The 22,360-nt window shown below is 39.9% G+C and overlaps 1 long non-coding RNA gene across 1 annotated transcript in view; it reads right to left on the bottom strand.

Annotated features, from left to right (window-relative positions):
- LOC116738308 overlaps positions 1-22,360 on the bottom strand; it is a 66,322-nt gene that overhangs the window by 23,720 nt on the left and 20,242 nt on the right. Inside the window, exons 4-6 of the long non-coding RNA XR_004344084.1 lie at positions 20,008-20,242; positions 15,887-16,078; positions 6,831-6,910 (exon numbers count right to left, since the gene is read on the bottom strand). This is a non-coding gene — a long non-coding RNA (uncharacterized LOC116738308). The remainder of the gene's footprint in view (positions 1-6,830; positions 6,911-15,886; positions 16,079-20,007; positions 20,243-22,360) is intronic.

Genomic DNA, 22,360 nt, shown 5'->3' with positions numbered 1-22,360 from the left:
AGCGTCAGTTCTGCTCTTCACTGCTCGAATGAAGTACAAAATCTCACAATTGCAAAGTAATTTTCAAGATGCTTTTTTCCTTAGTCATCCAGTTCCCTTTTCATTTCTTTAAAAAAATTTTTTTTAATGTTTATTCATTTTTAAGAGAGTGGGCGCCACCGCATGAGCGCAAGTGGGGGAGGGCAGAGACAGAGGGAGACGCAGATCCAAAGCGGGCTCCGGCTCGGAGCTGTCAGCACACAGCCTGATGTGGGGCTCGGATCCATGAACCATGAGATCATGATGTGAGCTGAAAGTCTGACGCTTAACTGACCGAGCCACCCTGGTGGCCTCCTCCCAGTTTCCCTTTTCATTTCTCCCACTGATTCCCTCCTGAGCTCTGTCTGTTCAATTTATCTTGTATCACTCAGTTCTGGGTGTACAAGTATTTTTTTTTTTTTAATTAAGAGCATATATAGATACATCTAAAATTTTGTTCCTGAAGTATCTATTTTCTCTGATATGATTCTCCTCTATCTTTGCATGCTATGTTTTTCTTCCCTTTATACTACAGATTCTTCTGTGGGTTATGGCAGAGCTGGCTAGTTGTGCCCCCAATATCTGTTTGCCTTTGGTCCTTTTTTTTTTAAGTTTATTTGTTAGTGTTTGAGAGAGAGAGAGAGAGCGCACATGAATGAATGGAGAGGGGCAAAAGAGAGAGAGGGAGACAGAGAATCTCAAGCAGGCTCCTTGCTGCCAGCACAGAGCTCGACGTGGGGCTCCAACTCATGAATGATGAGATCATGACCGAGCTGAAATCAAGAGTCGGATGCTTAACCAGGTGCCCCTGCCTTTGTCCTTAGTAATAGAACTCTGCTTTCTAGCTGGGCACCTGGCCCCTGAAATAAACCTGCTTGTCTCTTGGAGCTAGGCATGCTCATAAAACTAAGTTCCAGCCAGTGGGATATACGTGGAAGCGCTAAGTACAGAGCTTCTGGGCATGTCTCTAAATGGAAGGGAGAGTGTCTCTTTGTCATCTTTTCTTGTAGCTGGAATGCAGATGTAATGATTGTAGCTAAAGTAGCCCTTTTGGACAGTGAGGTAAAACCATGTGCCAGGGATGGCAGACGATAAGATAAAAGGGGCCCATTGAGCAGCACCAAATAAGGACTGGACTGTCTACCTCTGGACTTTGTTTAGGTGATCGTAAAATAAATACTATCTTATTTAAGTCAGGATTACTTTGGGTTTTCTGTCACAGCCAAATTTAGTCCTAACTGACATGAGACTTTTCTGTTTACTTATATTTATAGAGTGAGAATTCTTTTTGCTACCTCCTCCAGAAACCAGGTAAGGGGATTGAAAAAAAATGTTTACTCTTTTTTCCCCACTTTTAAAATGTTTATTTCCGGGGGCGGGGGGAGATCAAGCGAACGGGGGAGGGGCAGAGAGAGAGGGAGACACAGACTCTGAAGCAGGCTCCAGGCCCTGAGCTGACAGCTCAGAGCCTGACATGGGGCTTGAATTCATGAACCATGAGATCTCACAAACCGTAAGATCACGACCTGAGCTGAAGTCGAATGCTTAACCGACTGAGCCACCCGGGTGCCCCTGTTTATTCTTTTTCTTAAAAATATTTTTAGACCACTTAAATCTAAAATGGAGCTGTGTGGCTACTTCCTTAGACAAACAACCTGGGGGAGTCAGGGCCATGTGAAATCCTGGAAAGGAAACTTGATCTCTATCATTTCCTCCCCTTTCTAACAGAGGGATAACCTATGTATCATAAATTGCATTAATATACATGTGTAAATATATGTATTTACCATCCAAATCTAGAAATAGCTTATTTCCTACAATCCAGCAGGCTCCCTCCTACCCTTCTTCCGGTCACAATCCTTGCTCTTCTGCCTTCTACAGCTGTGGATTAGGTTTGATGGCTTTGGACTTCATACAGGTGTAATCATTTGGTAGTAACTGTGGCAACCACAACAGGTGTATCACTCAGATCACCCTTCAGGAGATAACCCACCACAAAGAGTGCAGTTAGGTGACAGTCTCCAGATGTATGTGTGCCTCAGCTTTTGGCCTGTGGTTCTTCCCTCCCTTCCTTCCTCCTTCCCTCCCTCCCTTCCTCCCTCCCTCCCTCCCTCCCTTCTTCCTTCCTTCCTTCTTCCTTCTTTCTTTCTTTCTTTTTTTCTTTCTTTCAAGTATAGTTTACACACCATGTTACGTTAGTTTCAGGTGTACAACATAGTGATTCAACAAGTCTATATGTTATGCTGTACTCACCACACTGTAGCTGCCATCTGTCACCATACAATGCCATTCCAATACCATTGACTATATTCCCGAAACTGTGCCTTTGATCTAGTGATGCTTCAGCCTTTGAGTTAAGGTCATGTACGTCCGGGGTAGCATCAGTCAATGACTGAGCAGGCTGGTATGAAGGCTTGCCATTTGTGGCTAGTGAGAGCCCTCTCTAAGGGTAATTTTTGTGTTGAAGCTTCTCATTGAGCTCACCAAGATTTCCTGGAGCTGCACTGAAGGCTGAGGCTCTTTTTATGCAGCTGTATCCTTCTCTTCTAAATGTCAGGCTTGGAGCCTCTCCCCTGCCCATTACTATTCCCAGAAAGTCTTTTGTACTTCTTTTTTTTTTAGATTTTTTTAATAGACGTTATTTAAAAATTTTTTTAAAAATACTTATTTATTTATTATTTTTTCATGAAAGAATTTACTTAGATAATATGCAAAGCTCCCACAAATTCTCCACACAGGGTAGTGATTATGCCTTGTTACTTTACAGTTTTTAATATTTATTTATTTATTTATAATTTTATTTTTTTAATTTACATCCAAATTAGTTAGCATATAGTGTAACATGATTTCAGGAGTAGATTCCTTAATGCCCCTTACCCATTTAGCCCATCCCCCTCCCACACCCCCTCCAGTAACCCTCTGTTTGTTCTCCATATTTATGAATCTCTTATGTTTTGGTCTCCCCCTCCATTTTTATATTAGTTTTATTTCCCTTCCCTTATGTTCGTCTGTTTTATCTCTTAAAGTCCTCATATGATGGAAGCCATATGATATTCGTCTTTCTCTGACAAATATCAGTAACTTCACTTAGCATAATACCCTCCAGTTCCAGCCATCTAGTTGCAAATGGCAAGATTTCATTCTTTTTGATTGCCTAGTCATACTCCATTGCATATATACCCCACATCTTCTTCATCCATTCATCCATCGTGGACATTTGGGCTCTTTCCATACTTTGGCTATTGTTGATGGTGCTGCTATAAACATTGGGCTGCATGTGCCCCTTTGAAACAGCACACCGGTATCCCCTGGATAAATACCTAGTAGTGCAATTGCTGGGTCCTAGGGTAGTTCTATTTTTAATTTTTGAGGAACCTCCATACTGTTTTCCAGAGTGGCTGCACCAGTTTGCATTCCCAATCTTTTGTACTTCTAACTCAGTCTTGGCGTCTGCTTCTTGGAGGACACAACTGCCATCTTACTTTTTTGAGTCTCGCTTATTTTGCTCAATGTTATGTTGAGACCCATCCATGTTTTCGCATAGAGGTAGTTTATTCTTCTTTCATATGGATATGGATAGTCTAAAATCCATATACTTATTCTCCTATAGATGCTTGTCTTCATAAATAAAGTTGCTATGACCATCCTGGCACATGTATTTTGGTAGATACAAGCATTCATTTCTGTACAGTAAGTACCTAAAAGTGGAGTTCTGGGCCATAGGGTATACATATGTTTAGTTTTAGTGGACACTGTCAAACACCTTCCTAAAGCAACTTTTAATCGCTACACATCTACCAACAATTTATGAGCGTTCCAATTGCTGTACATCTTTGCCAACACTCGATATTGTTGGCAATTTGCTTTCCTGTTACTAATAACGTTCACACTTACTGGTCATTTTCTAAGCTGACCGTTAAAGCATTTTACCCATTTTTAGTTTGTTTTCCTATTTTATTCTTATTGATTGGTGGAAATTCTTTATATGGGTGTGGATATGAGTCCTTTGTCAGGTATATCTATTGCTGATATCTCCTCCCAGTCTGTGGCTTGCCTTATTACTCTCTTAATATTGTCTTTTGACAAATATACATTCTTTGTTTAAATGAAGTTCAATTTTTCCATCTTTTATTTTCTGGGTAGTGCTTTTGGTGTTCTATTTAAGGAGTTTTGTCCAGGGATCATGAAGACATTATGCTTTCCTCTAGAAACTTCATTGATGTACTTTTCACATTTACATCTATGGTCCATCTCAAATTAATTCTTACGTGTTGTGTGAGAGTGAAGTCAAAATTGAAAAAAAATATATGGTTATCGAAATTTCAACTTACAAAGTTTCTTCTTGTATTTGGCATAAGAGCTGTGCTATTTGACAGATTTTGTGGTAGGCTTCCTATCTAGGGCTTCCAGAGGTACCTCCAAGCTTACTGTGGGTGTGTGATACACCCAGGCCAAGGATTCCAGCCCAGCGCCCACTGCTTCGTCAAGGAATACTGCTGCTAGTGACAGCCTGAGGCTTGGGGGAGCTACTTAGGCCTCGCCTTCATGCCCAGCTCCGCAGACACAGGGAAGGTCTCCAAAGCTTGGGGAAACCATCCAATAATACAACTATGGCCACTGTTCACAAGCTTTCTGCTCCCAACTTCTACTGTTGTGTTAACCCTCAAACTCACACAATTTTCAAGACTGAAAAGGATCACTAATGTCGTCCTGCAGTCCGCTTCCAAGGCCTTACCCCTCCAGGGGATGTTTCTCCTTTGGTGTCTGGCAAATTTGGCCTTGGATGTCTTTTTTTAAATATGGTCCCAACTGCACAGGATTTAGAAGAAATTCTTTTGAAGTTTCTGGCATTTGTGTGGTTTCCTTCCCTAGCTTCCAGTACTGATTTAGGGTTTTGCATATTTTTAAGTTTTCTAGGTCATTTTGGATGGGATTGGGAGGCAGGTGGTTCAAATATGTGCCCTCCGTCTCCCATATTTCCCCTGAAATATAGTAAGATATTTTTACTTTTAGTCTTGTGTGGATTGTGGAAAAACTCTGTATTAGTTCTGGGAGAAAATGTATTTATTATTATAGTAAACTATTAATATTGGCAATTAGAATTTAATATTCATTCATTTACACATTTGTTTATTATATGTTTCACTTCAGGCTTTTTTTCTAGGCACTTTTTGAAAGTATTGAGATCTTGCTGTATATCAATTTATATAAGTATTTTTAATTTTTTTAATGTTATTTATTTTTGAGAGAGAGACAGAGTGTGATCAGGGGAGGGGCAGAGAGAGGGAGACACAGAATCCAAAGCAGGCTCCGGGCTCTGGAGCTGTCAGCACAGAGCCTGACGTGGGGCTTAAACCCACGAAGCATGAGATCGTGACCTGAACCGAAGCTGGACACCTAACCGACTGAGCCACCCAGATGCCCCTCAACTTTATATATTATTTGTAAAACTTTTTATTGTACTGTGATCATGTCTCCATGTTAATTATCAGTAACATGGAGAAAGGAGAAATGCTCACAGTACAATATATTCTTTATATATGGATTATAATCCAATTTTGAAACACCTTGTAATGTGAACATATATTTGTATTTGTTCATACAGATACAGGAAAAATTATGGAAATATATACACTAGACTAAACAGTTAAGAGTGAGGATGGTATAGTAGGAGAGGGAGGCGATTTCTTTTACTTCATAAATTTCTATATTTTTAAATTGTTCCCAAAAAATTTTTTTTAAATAAAAATGTTCTTTGTTTCCTTAATTCTTAATTCAGTGAATGCCATCACATTTTATTATCCATTCCATTATGTTTGCTATTAGGTAGTTTCTATTTTCTTAGTATAAATGTCTCTGTTGTTAAAGCTTCACACACACATGCACACACACACACACACACACACACACACACAATTCCTTAGGATTTATTTCTGCAAATAGAATTACTCCTTAAGAACATTGACAAGCCAACACTCATTTTCCAAAGTTATTTTTTCATTTTCTATTTACCTTTAGACTGTAACCCATTTGCTTCGGTTATAATTAGGTTTGGCAGTTTATGATAGAAAGTAAAAAACTAACAGTGGCAAAAAACAAACAAGCAAATAATAAAGTCACGGTAACAGCCACTTCGAAAAAATAAAGATATCAAAAAATTAAAACAAAACAAAACTAAGTGGCTGAAATGCTTAAGGTTGACAAAGCTTCATATGTAGATTCCCCAAAGCCCTTGTATTTTGTTAAGTCCAGAGGAAGCAGAATGATACGGTGCTTCATGAAATCATTAGGCACCCCAGCTGTGTACGTGCCACTGTGGCTGCCGTCCGTAGGGTCACAGTATGATTGCTGGAGCTCTAGCGGTTACATCCCCATCTGCAGCAGGAAAGAGGAAGAAAGCTGCCCAAAAAATACTTACTGAGTTTACTTTCCTAAAGTGTTGGTGGACTTCCTGAAGTCATTTCATATGCTTTATTTATAATGTAAATGTGAATGTAACATCACGTATAATGTAATGTCATGTAAATATAATAATATAATAAATAAATAATAAATAAATTATCTCTCTACATATCTACATCTAGCTACAAGGGAGGCTGGGAAATATATCCTCCTATTAGAGCACCACTGCTGTCTCAAAATCAAGTCAGGATTCTGTCACTGGGTGAAAAGGGGCGGTAAACATTGTATAGGAAACTGGCAAGCTCTGCCACAGCACGGCATCTACCATTCTGCTCTGACCATAATTGAATGTTTCTGGTTTAAATTGAGCTTTTTCTGTGGTTATAGTGAGGTTTGTATTATATACATACATATATGTCGCATGTGGGGTTCTCCAGAACGCACATCCCAAGATGGAGATTTGTGATCAGAAAGTTCTTGGGGTCAATACCTGTGGGGGAGACGAACAAAGCAGGACTCAACAGAGGGAGAAGCTGGGCTGAGGGGCAATTTCACAATTGTCTCAGATAAACCATGGGGGACTTTGAAGCTGGGACGTCTTTTCAGAATTGTTCCAAGTTAGGGCAAGGGAACAGGTTTTCATACCTGCACTGACCAACCATTGGATGAAGGGTGACTGAGTAAGGGGAGCATGGGTGAGGCAGATTTCTTTAGCCAAGGCAATTCCCAAAGCTGGAGGAGTAAGTAAGTCCCTCAGTCCAGAAGGATATTAGGGTGGGGCAATTTCATTTCCTCTTTTTGTAATTTACTGTTCACTTCCTTCATTTATTATCATAACATTAAACTTAAAAAAGCACCATCTAAAACATCAATGTTCCTTTATTTAAATAATCCCTGTTTGACCTGCCCATCAAGATTAGACACTCAAGAACCTTCTACCCAAATTTGACATGTTAACATGAATGTATCATTTGTTCAAATTTCTCTTCTTCTCATTTATTTTTGAAAAGAATTTTTAATGTTTATTTATTTTTTGTTTATTTATTTATTTTGAGAGGGAGAGAACGAGCGGGAAAGGGGCCCCAAGAGAGGGAGACAGCATCCTAAGCAGGCTCTGAGCTGTCAGTGCAGAGCCCAATGCAGGGCTCAAACCCATGAACCACGAGATGGTGACCTGAACTGAAATCAAGAGTCGGATGCTTAACCGACTGAGCCACCCAGGCAATCCCTCTTCCTCTCATTTTAAAAAGCAAGCAAATATTATCTATACAACTAAAGTTCTATCTCTAATTCTTTTCCACTCTCTCTCTAGAAATAACTATTACCCTGTTGTATCCCTCCGTGTATGTTTTTATATTTTTAGCGCGGATATGGAACAGATAATTTAATGCAGATAAACTTATACAACTGAATATATTATTAACATTTCAATAATAATTTAATATCTATTAATTAGGGTTCAAAATAATAGGAATAGTATTCTAAATATTATGTATACATGTTCTTGCAATTTATAACAAAAAAGGAATTTCTTCATGAAGCTACAAACTGTTGATTCAATTCTCATTGTTACCCAGGTCCCTGCCTCCTTGTTAGAAAAGATGGAAAATCCTCTCTTGGCAGAAGCACCAGAGAGAGTGTAAGAATTACTTTAGAGGTCAATGAACAAATCATATTCAATCTCTTCCACAGTGATTCTTCTCTTCGATGTCAGACCAAGAGGAGTTGTGGTAGTGGTAACCTGGGGAGCATGAATCATTCTATGTTTGTTTAAAAGCAAGAAAAGGCTTCACCATTAAAGTCATTTGTAAACAAGAAGTTTCCCTACAAAGAAAATCTCAGGCCCAGATGGCTTAATTGGTGATTTTTACCAAAGGTTTAGAGAATTGACCCAAATCCTTCACAAACTCTTTCAAAAAATGGAAGAGGAAGGAAGATTTTCCAACTCATTCTATGAGATCAATATTGCACCGAAACTGAACCTAGACAAAGATATCACAAGGAAGGAAAACAAAAGACAATATCCTTTATGAATATAGATCTAAAAATCTCCAACAAAATACTAACAAACCCAATCCAGCAGCATATTAAAGGGATTACCACCCACACCAAGTCAGCTTTATACCAGGAATGCAAGGTTAGCTCAACATGTGAAAATCAATTAAAATAATACATCACATAATAAAATAAAGGATAAAACTACACGATCATCACAATAGATGGAGGAGAAGCATTGAAGATAACCCAACACATTTCTGTTAAAAAGATTCAACAAACTAGAAATTGAACAGGAACTTCCTCAACCAGATAAAAGGCATCTACAAAATACCCACGGCTAACATACAAGATAGTGAAAGACTAAAGCTTTCTTCCTATGATCAGAAACAAGATAAGGATGTCTGCTATTACCACTTCTATTAACATTGTACTTGAGGTTATGGCCCAGGAAATTAAGCAATAAAGAGAAAAGAAAATACATCCGAGTGGAAAGAAAGAAGTAAAGCTATCTCTATTTGCAGATGACATGACCTTGTCAGAACCTATGAATTCAAAGTGACTGTCAGGGTTGTTTTTTTATGTTTGTTTGGTTTTTTTTTTTTTTTTCATTTATTTTTTGTTTAATGTAGTTAAGAATAAAGATCAGAGGTAAATAGTTCTTCTGTTTGAGCAGGACTTGTGATGGCAGTGTCTTTGTCACCTGTAAACCTTTAGGACACAGCTGGAAGTTGGAGATTGAAGAAAAGGAAACAAATACTGGCACCGGGGAATAATGTAAGGTCTATTTTCAGAGTTTATTTCAGGATAAGTCTTTGCAGTTTATCAGAACACGTAGGAAGTTTTCTCCATTTAATATGATTTAGACAATATGATCTCTAAGAATTATTATTTACCTTTCAGATGTGTGTGGGTGTGTATTTTTACCATAGGGCACACACAGTCAAGATCAGGAGATCACAAAGAGAATGAGAAATCACGTCTCCTCTTGACCCTGGCAGAGGGAATCCAGAAAATATTGGGAAATGAATTGGCAAAGGCCATCCTGGATTACTGTTGTTCTAGATGACAACTTTATAATGGTTATTCTAGATGAAATTGCTCAGATTTTGAGAATTAGACTTCTGCTGATTAGGGTGCCTTATGGGTTGTTTTGGTTGTCAAGCCAGATTGCAGGTCAGGGCACACCATTGTGGCCAGGAAGTTGGGGTTTCTATGAATGAGATTCTCATTCTAAGAATTGAAATGTGACCTTTACTAAGAGAGGGAGAAGTAGAGAGGTGATCCTGGGCCAAAAAGTCAGACCTGGAACTGAGGTACGCCAACGAGTAGAACTCTATGAGATGTTTCCTTTAGTTGGACTCTGGAAACAGTTATATATAACATTCATGGCTTTATCTTAGTTTTTACCTTTGAGTAAGTAATAAACACACCCAATACAAAATTTAAAAACTATACAAAAGGTATACAGGGGAAGGAAAGCTTCCCCTCTCCCCTCACCCACAGACAACTCAAAACCTTGATCAAACTGATCAAAACTCAAACCTTGAATAGAGCAGCCTTGTTAATGGTGCTCTGAGGACCTGAGGGTTGAGACAATGAAGAGAAGTGTAGTCTTGCAATCCATCCCCTCCCCTGAAGCCCGCTGTGCAGTGACAGCATGATTTGGGGTAGGATGGGAGGGAAGAGCTGTCCAGGAGTTTGGGATGGTGCTAAGCGCAGGGTTGCTGAAGAGCATGATGAGGCTTGGAGGAGTCATTGTAAGCATAGTGAAGGGTAGGTTGTTGGCGTGCACTGACACTAATCCCATGTGAGGCTCAAACCCTCTGTCTCCACATGTACAACTCAAAAGCGACCCTTGAAGGAAAGGGGTGGTGGGATGGGTGGTGGGTGGGTAGGAAGCCTCCTTTCTGCTCGTACAAGAATGGAGGTGAGCCAATCGGCAAACAGCCTACACGTGGATCAAGTCGGGAACCAACATGCTCCCCACAAACACAAATGCGCACACACAATGAGGCCTTTTTGAGAGGACAAGGCTACAAAATTGCTTTTTTTCCCCTACAACCTCTGCCTTTTGTTGCAATCTCTCTGCTCTTCCATCTGCCTTTCACCTCCTTCTCTCTGCTTTGCTCCCCACCCCATCCCTTTATTGGACCAATACATGTACTTTCTTTATTACAATTTCGTTTATCTTTACCCCAAGAGGAATGTAACTTTGATAGAAAAGAGAGTTCTCATTTGATTCTCTAATGATATAATTTTGTGTCTATTTAAGGCAGTCTTTAACCTTTCTGAACCGTAATTCCCACATCTGTAAACTGATGACTACTTACACATTTCCCAGGCTTGCTGAGTAAAGCAATTATAAAACACTCAGCAATGTAAAAAAATAATGTAGAAATTAAGAAATCTGCCAATTCCTGCTTTGAGCATTTGGGTGGTGCAGACTGGAAGCTCCCAGGCAATCTCTTAATGTAAGACAACTGGCCCTGGAGAAGACACATTATTGGAGATTCTGCTGGCTTCGCCAGAGGGGCGGAAGTCTACAGAAGAGGAGAAAATGGGAGACTAAGATCTGTGGTTTTGCGGATCAAGCCCCTGGGAAGACAGGACTGCCTCCGGGTGACTGCTGATGGCAGTGGTACTATCTAAAAAACTGAGATTTGAGCTAGCTTCAACGTGGGGAAGAACTGTCTGGGACTTTGTGCTGAGACAAGAGCTTCATTGGGATCAAATGACTGACAATAACCTTAGAGCCCATTTCCTCTATGAAGAATAACCATATAAGCTTAAATCCCTGTAACCGTGTAAGCCGTGTAACCATATAAGGCTAAAGCAAATGAGACAAGGTTGAAATCAGATCTGTACACTGTATGTCACAATTTTGTGTGTAGGTGGTTTTATTATTTTTCTTAGAGTCCACATTTTCAACAATTAAAATCGTTATATAATTAGAAAAAAAATGAATGAGAAATCATTTTATGATGGAAGCAGTCTAATAGCCCTAAATATAGAAATGGTAATGTAATCATGGAACTTTAGAAATTGTTAAAAAAAAAAACCAAAAAACAAAATAAAGGGTATAAAAGTCAATATGAGAACATATCTATGATATAATAATGTAACAAAAAACCAGGTATATGTATATATAGTATAGTTAAAGCTATGTAATATATTTATATATAAACACTAGAAGAAAGAATATACAAAAATACTAATATGTTTCTGAAGGTTTTTAAAATCTGTGAGCAATTCTAAAACTTTTTTTTCTAATATTAACCTTTCTTAAAAGGTTGTTTATCACTTCAAAACTTAAAATATAGTAAAAATGATACAACTACTTTTTTCAGAATTCTTGGGACCAGGGGCAGCTGTAAAGAAAACAATAAATCCAGAGTTCAAATGGTTGGTCGGGAATGCTGTGCCTCTGGTGTGGCGGGAATTAGAGATGGCCTCTACCGAGAGGAAGAAGTTTGAGGCCAAGGATGGAAGGTACAAGGGGCCCCTGCTTCTGTCCTGGGGCCCATGGAATAAGATGGGCTGTGTGATCCAGGAGAGGGGGCTGGATCTCATGAATTTGGGGGATTCATGTTGTCCTCCGAATGTATTTATTTTTTGTAATACTCAAGCCTTCAAAAAAAAATCGTGTTCAAATTTGCTGGCCTCATTGCTGCTTGTAGAGCAAAAGGGGAGATCCCTGTGACCAGGCCTTAGGGAGAGCTGTGCTCCACCAACTACAAAGGGGTTGCTGAAAGGAGGAGATGAATCTCACAGAAATGGAGGCAGGAGCTCTTGACTCAGCTTTCCTCTCCTAGTTGGGCAGTGTGAAGAGGAGATCCGGAAGCTTCGGTGCTTTATTTTTTGCTCTGGTTGCAGGCATTTCCCATTAGTGGTCAGGCAGCTTGGAACAGTGGGAGAGGAGGAGGCCTATAGCCCCAGGATAGCAGGTCGGTAGCTGTGGTCTGAAGCTGCTCTCTGTGCAGGTCGCTAAGTGGCCAGCATTCCCCAGCAGTCTTTAGTTCTGTCCAGTTTCAAAATGACACCCAAGCTGCTCAACCTCCTCATAAAAGCCCAGCCACTTCAAAGGAGGCTGAAGGTTTGACAGCTCAGTGTCATTCTCAGTGATGATTTTTTTCACCCATTGTTCACTAACTTGCTACCTCCTAAATAGCTCTTTCCTCCAGACCTGCTTTTCCATTCCTGCTACCACCCCCTGAACTGTTTCATGATTTTATGTCAACATCATTGCAATAACCTGGGAGCTGATTTCCCTATCTCTGATCTTAGGAGCCCTACCCCTAAATTACCAGAGTGCTGTTTTTAAATAGATTTGACTATGTGGCTCTTCATTGATTGCAGGGTCTCAGCCTGAGATTTAAGACCATCTACAATTTTTCCCCTTCCGCATTTCCCACTCCATATTTTACCATTGGCCATATGTTCTAGCTACATAACATTACTTAAAGAGCCTTCTCTTCTTAATCTTTTTTTTCCGTTTCTCTCTCTCTTCTTTCTCTCCCTTTGTCTTCATTTCTTAAAACAATAAGAACAACAATAAAACCCACAAGCATGGGCAATAAAAATGAGGGAAAATGAAAGCTCACCATCTAACAACTCCAACACATAATTACTTAGGTATCATTTGATAATAATTTATTATTTCTTTGTGTGCATTCTAATTCTAGATTATAGACCTTTTTATTATTCTCCCTTTGAAGACAAAAACACACATTTTCAGAGAAATCATGGTGGTTCCTCATTTTTTTTTAAATGTTAATTCACAAATCTCACTTACGGTTTTAATCACAGGTTAGAAGGTATGGAATTTAGTCCCTAAATGCAGAAAAGCAAGATACTTAACTTTCTTACTTTGCTCTGACTTGGTGTATTAATTTCTGTTTCCACCCCCATTCTTCTGGGTGTGGCAGACACGTAATTTCAGTTGATTTGCTATACCTCTCTCTTCGTTCTCCTTGGTCAGATCTATGTTCTTAGGGAGCTTGCACTGGATCGTCAATTTCGTCTAGCCTCATCAGCATCTTCTGAGATGTCCATCACCATGATTGTTCCTTGTGCATTGTTTATCGCCAGCCATTGAAGAAGCCACTGGGGAGACTCCCATAACCCCATGTGGTCTCATCGGATTTCAGGACTCCTTCCGTGCCACTTTTGGGTGTGGGGAGATCATTGTTTGACTCTCACACAATGGCCCTGCTGGGGAACTGCACAGGGAAGGCTCTTGACCATTAAACATCCTGCCACCTCTTCTCTGGGGCCTTACCTCCTCTTTGGAGAAGAGCCTCTAGGGTAAAGTCCAGGCCCCTGTCACTGTGACCTTCTGCTCTCTATGCTCCTCTTCCAATTCTCCTATCCTAATCTTTTTCTAGTCTTGGTCTTTTCTGTTCTTCTAAGGGATTCCATTCAGAAATCTGAAGAGTCCCTTTCTCTGCTTAATGCTACCTTGACCTTTTCCTGAGATGACAAAGGTCTAATCCAGTGCTTGAGCAGAGGGAGGAGTCAAAGGCAGAAAAGGAAATACTGGGGAAAAGCAATATTTCAAAAATATTCTTCTTCCACAATAGCATAGATAAAATTTTGTTTTCTGCTTTTTAAATTGACCATAAGCATGCCTAGTCTTTAAAATTGTAATTCCCACTACTTGTCTAATAATATGTTGCTTAAATTCCACGTGGGTGTGGGATTTGTTGTGTTCTTTTGGTTGTGAGAAACACTCGAAGCTAGCTCTAATGGGGCTGGCTTCATAGAAAGGGCAGTGGGAGAGAGGCTTTGTATCGAAGACAATTTTGGGATCTTTAGCATCTTCTCACTGCTGCTAGCAATCAGGCTTTAGAGATAGTACATCAGTTAGACACATTTTGTTTGGGTTTCTATCCCTGTTTATATTGAACAAAGAGGTTCTAACGTAATGGGCTTCCCTAGCTCCGGATGCTTTTTGAAAGATCAAGTATGTACCTTATGTCCTAATGTAGTTCCCAACTGCACAGATAGCATCAAATAAAAGCATTTTGGATACACAGAGAGCTGAAGAAAATAAGTAAGAAGACTCAGTTTGTTATGTAAAAATTTTAGTTTGCTGGCCATGATGCAAAATCCAGTACACTAGATTTTGAATCCAATTGTTGAAGTTCAAATTTCCATGGTACTTGATTGTGTTTGCATGAAATGTGACATAATGATATGTCATATAATGGTACATATAAAATGACCTCAGATGTGGCAAACATGTTGGGAAGGGGGTGAGGAGATCAAGGAAATTATTCTGAAGTAGGGTTTGCATAGCAAACACAGATTCTTCTGTCTTTAGATTCTGTATTTGGGCTGGTGGACATTGGTATGTGGAAAAGGACTAAAGTCTCCCCCACTCTCCCATGCTCTCACCCCACCCTTGCCACCAAGGGCACAACCACTGGTGTTAGATATAGGCTTAGAGTATCTGACAGATCTTACTTACTTACTTACTTACAGATCTTGAGCAATATACGTAACTTCTCTAAATGTTAATTTTTTCATTTGAAATGTTGATAACCATACCTAACTATTAGGGTTGTTGTAAGGAATAAAGAAAATGTGAAGTCCCTGGCTCATAGTAGGCATTCAGTAGAGGCTAGCTATTATTAGTATTATTATTGCCTGTGAAAGGGTCTGTGAGCATAAATGGGATGATGATGAAGAAAAGATGAGGTTAAAAAGAAACGAACACCAAGAACAAATCATTCAGCCTGTGATGACTGCCCTTTGGGGAGTTTTAACAGCTGATCATTGCTTGATTTCATGATATTTATTACCCTTCCCAAGGCCCCACAAAGGATTGTATGTCATGTTTATTAGTTTAAATGATTTTAGACCCTTGAGACTTTAGATTTTGTAACACCCTTTGTGGTACTGAAGGTTCTCAGGGGAGTTACCAAATCAAGACTGAAATTTCCTTTAAAATGTTAACAAAAAAAAGTAAATCAATAAAGTGTCTTCTTCTTCCTAGCATAAGATAACATCTAATAAATGGCTGGATTCATATCTTAGCTGACAACAGAATGTTATTTAAGCTCTTGCCTCTTTCTTCTATCTCACTTCTCCACACCCCCCAAATAAGCACGAGAAATGAAAAGCTGCAATTTCACCTCCAAGCAATGGTCTGGGCATATAGATAGGACATTCCAAAGGGCGGAACAGAGCATGTGCTAGAAATAAGAAAAGAAGGAAAACCAGAGGGTGAAGACCAGCAACCATAGCCTTCGAGAGTAATTCTAAGACAAGAGACAGAAAGGAAACCCGGAAGTGGGTGTGGGGGGTGGTGGGGTGTGGTCAAGGGCATCAGTTCGCACTCTGAATACCCCTAGGGCAGGTGACTTCACTCAGTCTCGTTCTCAAAGCTTCTTCTCTTGAATGATCTCTCCAAAAGGACAAATGTCACCTGAAGTCATAAATTCTGTATAAATGTTGATGCTCTTACCTGAGAGTATTCCAGCTCCCCCTGGAAACCAGGATTTCTCAGGAAATCTGAGTGGCCAGCCAACTTCTGCTGTTAACGGTATGGGAGAGCTCCAGGAAATGATCTCTTTTAACCTCAGTGCCTTCATTTGCATTATTTTGTTTAACAAACTTTTGTGTAGCACCTACCAGGTGCCAGGTATTGTGATTCACCCTGATAATAAAACAGAACAAGAAAGACATGGTCTTTGACTTTAAGATGCTTATCGGATAGTACAAGTAGACCAAAAACAAATAAACAACTAAATGAAATGATTACAAATGATGGTGGGTCCATCAGAGAGGTAAAGAAAGAGCATAGGTCAAAGCAGCATGATGGGCAGAGACCCTGAGACTGACAAGGTAGGTGAGCATGAGGACCACCAGCAGAGGGAGTGCGGGGTGGGCGTGGTGGGGGTGGGAGTGGGGTGAAGTTGGAGAGGCTGTCCTGTGGGACTAGGTTGCAGAGACGGGCAGGGATGGGGACCAGGCCATGGGTTTCACATGAAGAGAAGTGAGAAGAAACCCATGGAGGATTTTAAGCAGAGATGAGATGATCCATGTGTGGTTTATGAGTATTTCAACATTTCTGTCTGTTTGAAAATTCTACTATTCTGTCTACCCCCTCTTAGTTCTTTGGCCCAAGTAGTCCTTTTAATACAAGAGAAAATTCTCTAAAGAGTAGTCCTTGGGTTAGAAAATCCCTTTGTAGGTACCTGCTGACCTCTCCTGCCATCTCTCTCCCATTTGCCTGGAACATTTACCCCTCTACCATTGTAACAAATCCCACCTTTGAACTTTCTTGGCATTTCCCTACAAATCCAGTGTCAAGGTATATGACCCGTATCTTACTGACTTTTGAGGAACTATGTTCAACTTGTCTTCAATTCTCTGTGAACCTAGAGTGTCACCTGACTGAAGCCTCTAGCCTTAGCATTGGTAAACCACAGTGATTCTTCTCCACGAAATCATTTACTTTCCCATACCATTTGCTTGAGAACTGTGTGATAAGCTCGTCAAGAAAAAGAGAAGGGATCTAACAAACATTTGGGTTGTGTCCTGTGTCTCCCACAAAGATAAAGTTGTTCTCTCCAAATTATGGCCTCCAAAGACATCCTAAACCCTTTAGGCTTAAGTGTTTTAGGATATCCAGTGAGAGCTCAGCAAATACCACATGGCGGGGAACCATAACCACAATGTCTGCTTTTAAGCAATTTAACTCATGGGATGTGAGCAAAGAACTGGTCTTTCAAGACTCCATTTCTCACAGAAGCACATGTAATTTCTTCACCATGCCTTAATTTAGTCTGGCAGTCAGTCTATTGGCAGGTATTGTGCAGCTTTTGTGTTTTACAGCCCCACATGAGAAATGGGGAAGGGCCGGCTCGGATACCTTTGGATTTTGTATGAGCTGTTGGTGCCCAAAGTTGACCTTTTCCAGCAGCTGGTAAACAGATTTAAGATGCGGAATCTCCTCTTTTTGTTCTCTTTTGCCTGGAGAGCCATAAATGTCAGTCTCGTAACTTCCTTACAAACAAAGCCCATTGGTAAGTTAGTAAACGCAGACGGGATGTACACTCAGAAGAAGCATGTGAAGACACTTTGTTACCTTCTGTCCCGTGGTGGGGCAAGGACAGTGCGGGGAACGCGCCTGCGCAGCACGCACAGGAAAACTACGTTTTTAAAGCTTAGTTGAAAGGTAGACTTAGCATTCAACTGAAACAGGCAAGTTAGGTGCAAGACTATTTTCGTCAGATTTTTTATTTCTACAGTTTGAACAATTTTGAATTAAGGAAGATTGGATTATTAGGTCGGAAATGAGGGCCCTCACAATGCACAAACCATCTTCTTAGGATGCTTGCACTAGTTGTACAAGAGTTAAAAAAACAAACAAACAAACAACACATTTCTTTCCTTGCCTTTTACACCCATTCTCATCTTTTCTAAAAACTCCCATTCCACACTCTACCTTTTCCTAGAGGATTATGTCTAAGTTGAGGTTATTTTAAAATTCACTGTCTTCAGAATTATCTGTCAGTTTTCTCCCCCCTAGAATGTTAAGTCCTCCTGGCAAAGCCTTACAATCTGTTTTCCTTGAACCTACAAGAGCCTTGTTAACTGTGTGATACGGGGTAAACCAAACATTTGTGTAGTGTCTGTCTGCCTGGGAGATAAAGCTGTTCTTGCAATTAAAGTTCTGGAAGACATCAATAACTCCCTTTCATTTTAGGCATTTCAGGAGAGTTGCCTCAAAAAAAAATAGGAAAAAAAAAAAAGAAAAAACAGTTTTACAAACTCTTTGGATGTGTGGAGAATCTCACCGTGTTGCAGTGAGATAAGGAGTATACTTTTTGGCAAATAAATGAATTAAAGAAAAGATTGATACAGAAATGAACATGTTAGTAACATAACAATGACAATTCCTTCAATTATTTTTGACCACGTTTTTAAAATGAAAAGTGCTGCTTGATCCTGCTTGATTGAATGACACCATCTCTTGGTTTTTCTATTTTAGTTTCATGTATTGAATTTTTCTAAGACAAAAAACTGCTAATTCCAATAAATTAATAGTTAGAAAGAAACATTCATTTATAGTAAAGTTCTTAGTTTTTACCAAAGGTTATGGAAATGACCAGGCCTAATTCTGGATTTTAACAGACTACTTTTCCAAATGTTGCAATACAAATGGCTAAAATTCAATTAAAAACATTTTTTTAACGTTTATTCATTTTTGAAAGAGAGAGAGAGAGGGAGTGCGAGTGGAGGAGGGGCACAAAGAGAGGGGGACACAGAATCGGAAGTAGGCTCCAGGCTCTGAGCTGTCAGATGCTGGGCTCAAACTCACGCACCATGAGATCATGACCTGAGCTGAAGTTGGACGTTTAACCAACTGAGCCACCCAGGTGCCCCTAAAATTCAACTTGAAAGGCTTCTCCTAAACATCCCTGAGTTTTGTTCAAAACTTGTATCCAGGGTTATGCCAGTTTGTAAACTGTTCTTAAAACCACAATGATCCACAAATCCCCCATTGAGGATTGAAATGCTTTGCTTAAGGAGAAAAGACATATTTTTGTGAAAAACTCTTACATAGGAGAACACAATTATTACAACAGAATGATTTATAAAAAGTAACTTGTCTATTGTTGGTGAATGCTAGTTTTCTGTTATTCTAGGGAAGAGGCCCAGTTTCTTCATTTTCTAGATTAGAATCCCCCTAGATATAATATGTGGTGGAGGTAAGAGTCTCCCTCTGTGTGGATGTGTGTGTGTGTGTGTGGGGGGGGGGGTTGGGGGGGGTGGCTGGAGAGAATATGACACAGTCAGTCAAGTCTAAGTACAACTTGTCAGATAGTTAAACCTGGAAAAGCAAACTGCTGTTCCCCTAATTTAAATGCCCAGCAAGCTGACTTGGCTGTCATTGGTAAGTATAACAGAAGATGAATCTAAATATGCAACATGGACTCTTTGGCACCTCAACTCACGCTTTGGGTAATTTCCTAGGGGAAGCCCTTAATTAAAGGCATTCTCTTCCTTCTTTCCCCTCCTTCTTTCCTGTTCTTCCTTGATGTCCACTGACGAGAATCAAGCAGGACACTACCATGTATGCAACTAGTTTCGGCTGACCTGCATGCAGTCTGTCTTGAATTTGAAATTAGATCTTCAAACTGATGTCATCAGCATTTTACCAAAATACTCACTGATTTATAATGCGTTCGTGCAAATGATAAATGGCAAAAAAAAAAAAAAAAAAAAATTGATCACAATCTGAGAGTCTTAGATGTAATTTCTGCAGAATGTAGTTTGAAGGGTCCCCAGAGGTATTTTCTTCCAACAGCTTTGAAACCATATTCAGGATGGGCCACAGTGTCATCGTGGTTGCTGCAAGGATTCAGTGTCAGGCTTGTTTCAGAGTAGCATGAACTAAGTGGATTTTATTATTATTTTTTAAAAAAATTAAAGTTTATTTATGTATTTTGAGAGAGAGTGCACGTGCGCACGAGAGACAGCATGAGCGGGGGAAGGGTAGAGATAGAAGGAGAGAGAGAATCCCAAGCAGGCTCCCCACTGTCAGTGCCTGGAGGCCGATGGCGGGCTTGAACTCACCAACTGCAAGATCATGACCTGAGTCGAAACCAAGAGTCAGATGCTTAACCAAGTGAGTCATCCAGGAGCCCCGAACTAAGTGGCCTTTAAAGCTCCTTTGTTGATAGGATTCTGTGGTTCTGAGACCCAGAGCCTTGGAATTCTCCAGAAGCAGACATGAGAATTTCTACAGTTTTTCGTAGTGCTGCAGGACAGTTGAAAGTGATCGGTACTCCAATTCCTAAGTAGACTAAGGCTAAAGAAGGAAGGAAAAGAGGAGGAGGAGGGAGAAGGGAGGAAAAATAAGTACAATAGAAGTCTGTTTAATATTTAAAGGCCAAAAAGTATGGCATACTTACCTCTGAGCACTTTCTCCCCTTATATTTTACGTGCATGTGTGCGTGTGCCTGAGAGAGAGACAGAGAGAGAGAGAGAAAGAGAAAGAAAAAGAGAGACAGAAGAGAACTGGTACAACTGGCTTACATTTCAACCTTCATTTCATTTACCTCTCATGGTCATCTTTAAATGAAGTCTTCTCAATCCCCCGCCTCCCGCCCCACTCAATACACTAAGATCCAGGGCTTAATCCTGCTTGTCTTCAGAAGCCTGCCTTGATCATCCCAGCCCAGGACAGTTTGCCCCTTGGTCTCTCACTTACTATTTGAACTAGCCATTTGGCTCATATCAATGACAGTCTCATGGTGCCACTTATCTTGCCCCATGTGTATATCTTATCTGTCCAATTAGATTCAGAGCTCTTAAGAGCAAGAGAGACTATCTTTTGTTCTTTTGTTTTGTTTTGTTTTAAACTGTATCATACATGGGAGCTTAGCACAGTGCTTTACACATAGTAGTAGGTGGTCAACAAATACTTGTTAATTGATTAAAAATTAATTAATTGATTACAGTTTGTGAAAGTAACATGTTTTGCAAGACCACCTTGTAGGCCCAAAGAAGAGGAAGGTTTAACAATCTTCATGCATCCACATTTTTCTTTAAGGAGAACAGAACTCCTGCAAGGTTCAAATTTGTGTGATTTCAGGTTGAGGATAATTCCGCTTCTGCTCTTGTCATAACGCCTTACACTTAATAGGCAAAATATCCACCCTAGCTGTAGTATCTATTTCAAGTTACGTATTTTAACAAAAGAGAAATTTGGAGATCTGTGTTGAACCGGTTACAGGGAAAGAAGGAATCAGTTGCTGGAGTAGCATTATTTGTGCTTTCATGTCCCCCTTCAATATATCAAAATTTGCTTCTTCAAATTTCTCTCAAGAGCACCCTTCTTCATAGCAGCCAAAGATCTAGTAAGGATTAATTTTCTTTTTTGCTATATTTTTGTCCAGATCATACCGTTCAGCCTAGACTAGAAGACAGGGAAATATATATATATATATATATATATATTTTGTATCCTGGATGAGTTTAAAATAGAGTTTGTCACAACAAGCAGTAATTATGGAGCACTTAATATTTGTAAAGTGCTTACCAATCTTTTACCAGTTTGCCTTTGAAATAGCATTGTTGATGTAGGCCACTTATCTTCTGAATTTCCAGATGGAGAAAGGGCAGAGAGGTTAAGTGGCTTGCCTGAAATTTAATAGTATGTTACTAGTACTGCTCCAGTATTAATGCTCCACAATTCCTGAGGGGACAATGTTATCCATGTTTCCTTCCTAATTTTGAAGGAAAAGCAATCCTAGAGCTACCCATTATCTACTGATTTGTAGGATGGGAGAAGTATTTGGTTCATGGTTTTTATTTGTTAAGACATCAGAAGGTACTTTAATCAAATAATACTAAACAAAGAAGTTTTGAGTAACGTAGTGCGTGAAGAAAATCATTTTGTGGTGGAGAGGCCCGTATAAAGCTACAGTGAGACTTTTCAGCACAGTAGCCAAAGAATCAAACCTCAATTTAAAAAGCTAATGAACAAAGCTCTCCTTTGCTAAACGCATTTTTTAGGCGATATGGTTTCTATTTTATGTGAGATGATTTTACGGTTTGAGAGAGGCAAGGGGGTGTGGGGTCAGACTACTGGTGCTGTGTGGAGGGTATCGGTGAGGTGACCAGCTCTCCCCGAATCTGTTTCCAGAGGCCAGCTCCAGGACGCCATCCTATTGACTTATCACTCCTGAATTCAGTAAGTGACCTGGAATGACCTGGAGCCTTAGATGTTTTTTTCTTCTCTAGATCTGTCCAGGTGATTCATACATGCTTCTTTGCATGCCACCAAAGAAATCCATCTTGGGAATGCTATTTTGCTCTGATTGGCCTCTTGTGCTGTGATTGGTTTCCCTCTTGGGAGATGGACTGCACCTGGAGAGGTGCAACTGTTAGGAAAATGGATTTTTATCCAAGTTCATTACTATCC

The sequence above is a fragment of the Lynx canadensis genome, chromosome C2 (assembly GCF_007474595.2).
Source record: "Lynx canadensis isolate LIC74 chromosome C2, mLynCan4.pri.v2, whole genome shotgun sequence".
Classification (NCBI taxonomy): Eukaryota; Metazoa; Chordata; class Mammalia; order Carnivora; family Felidae; genus Lynx; species Lynx canadensis.
Note: the sequence above shows the minus strand (reverse complement) of the source record. Positions and strands in the feature narration are given on the sequence as shown.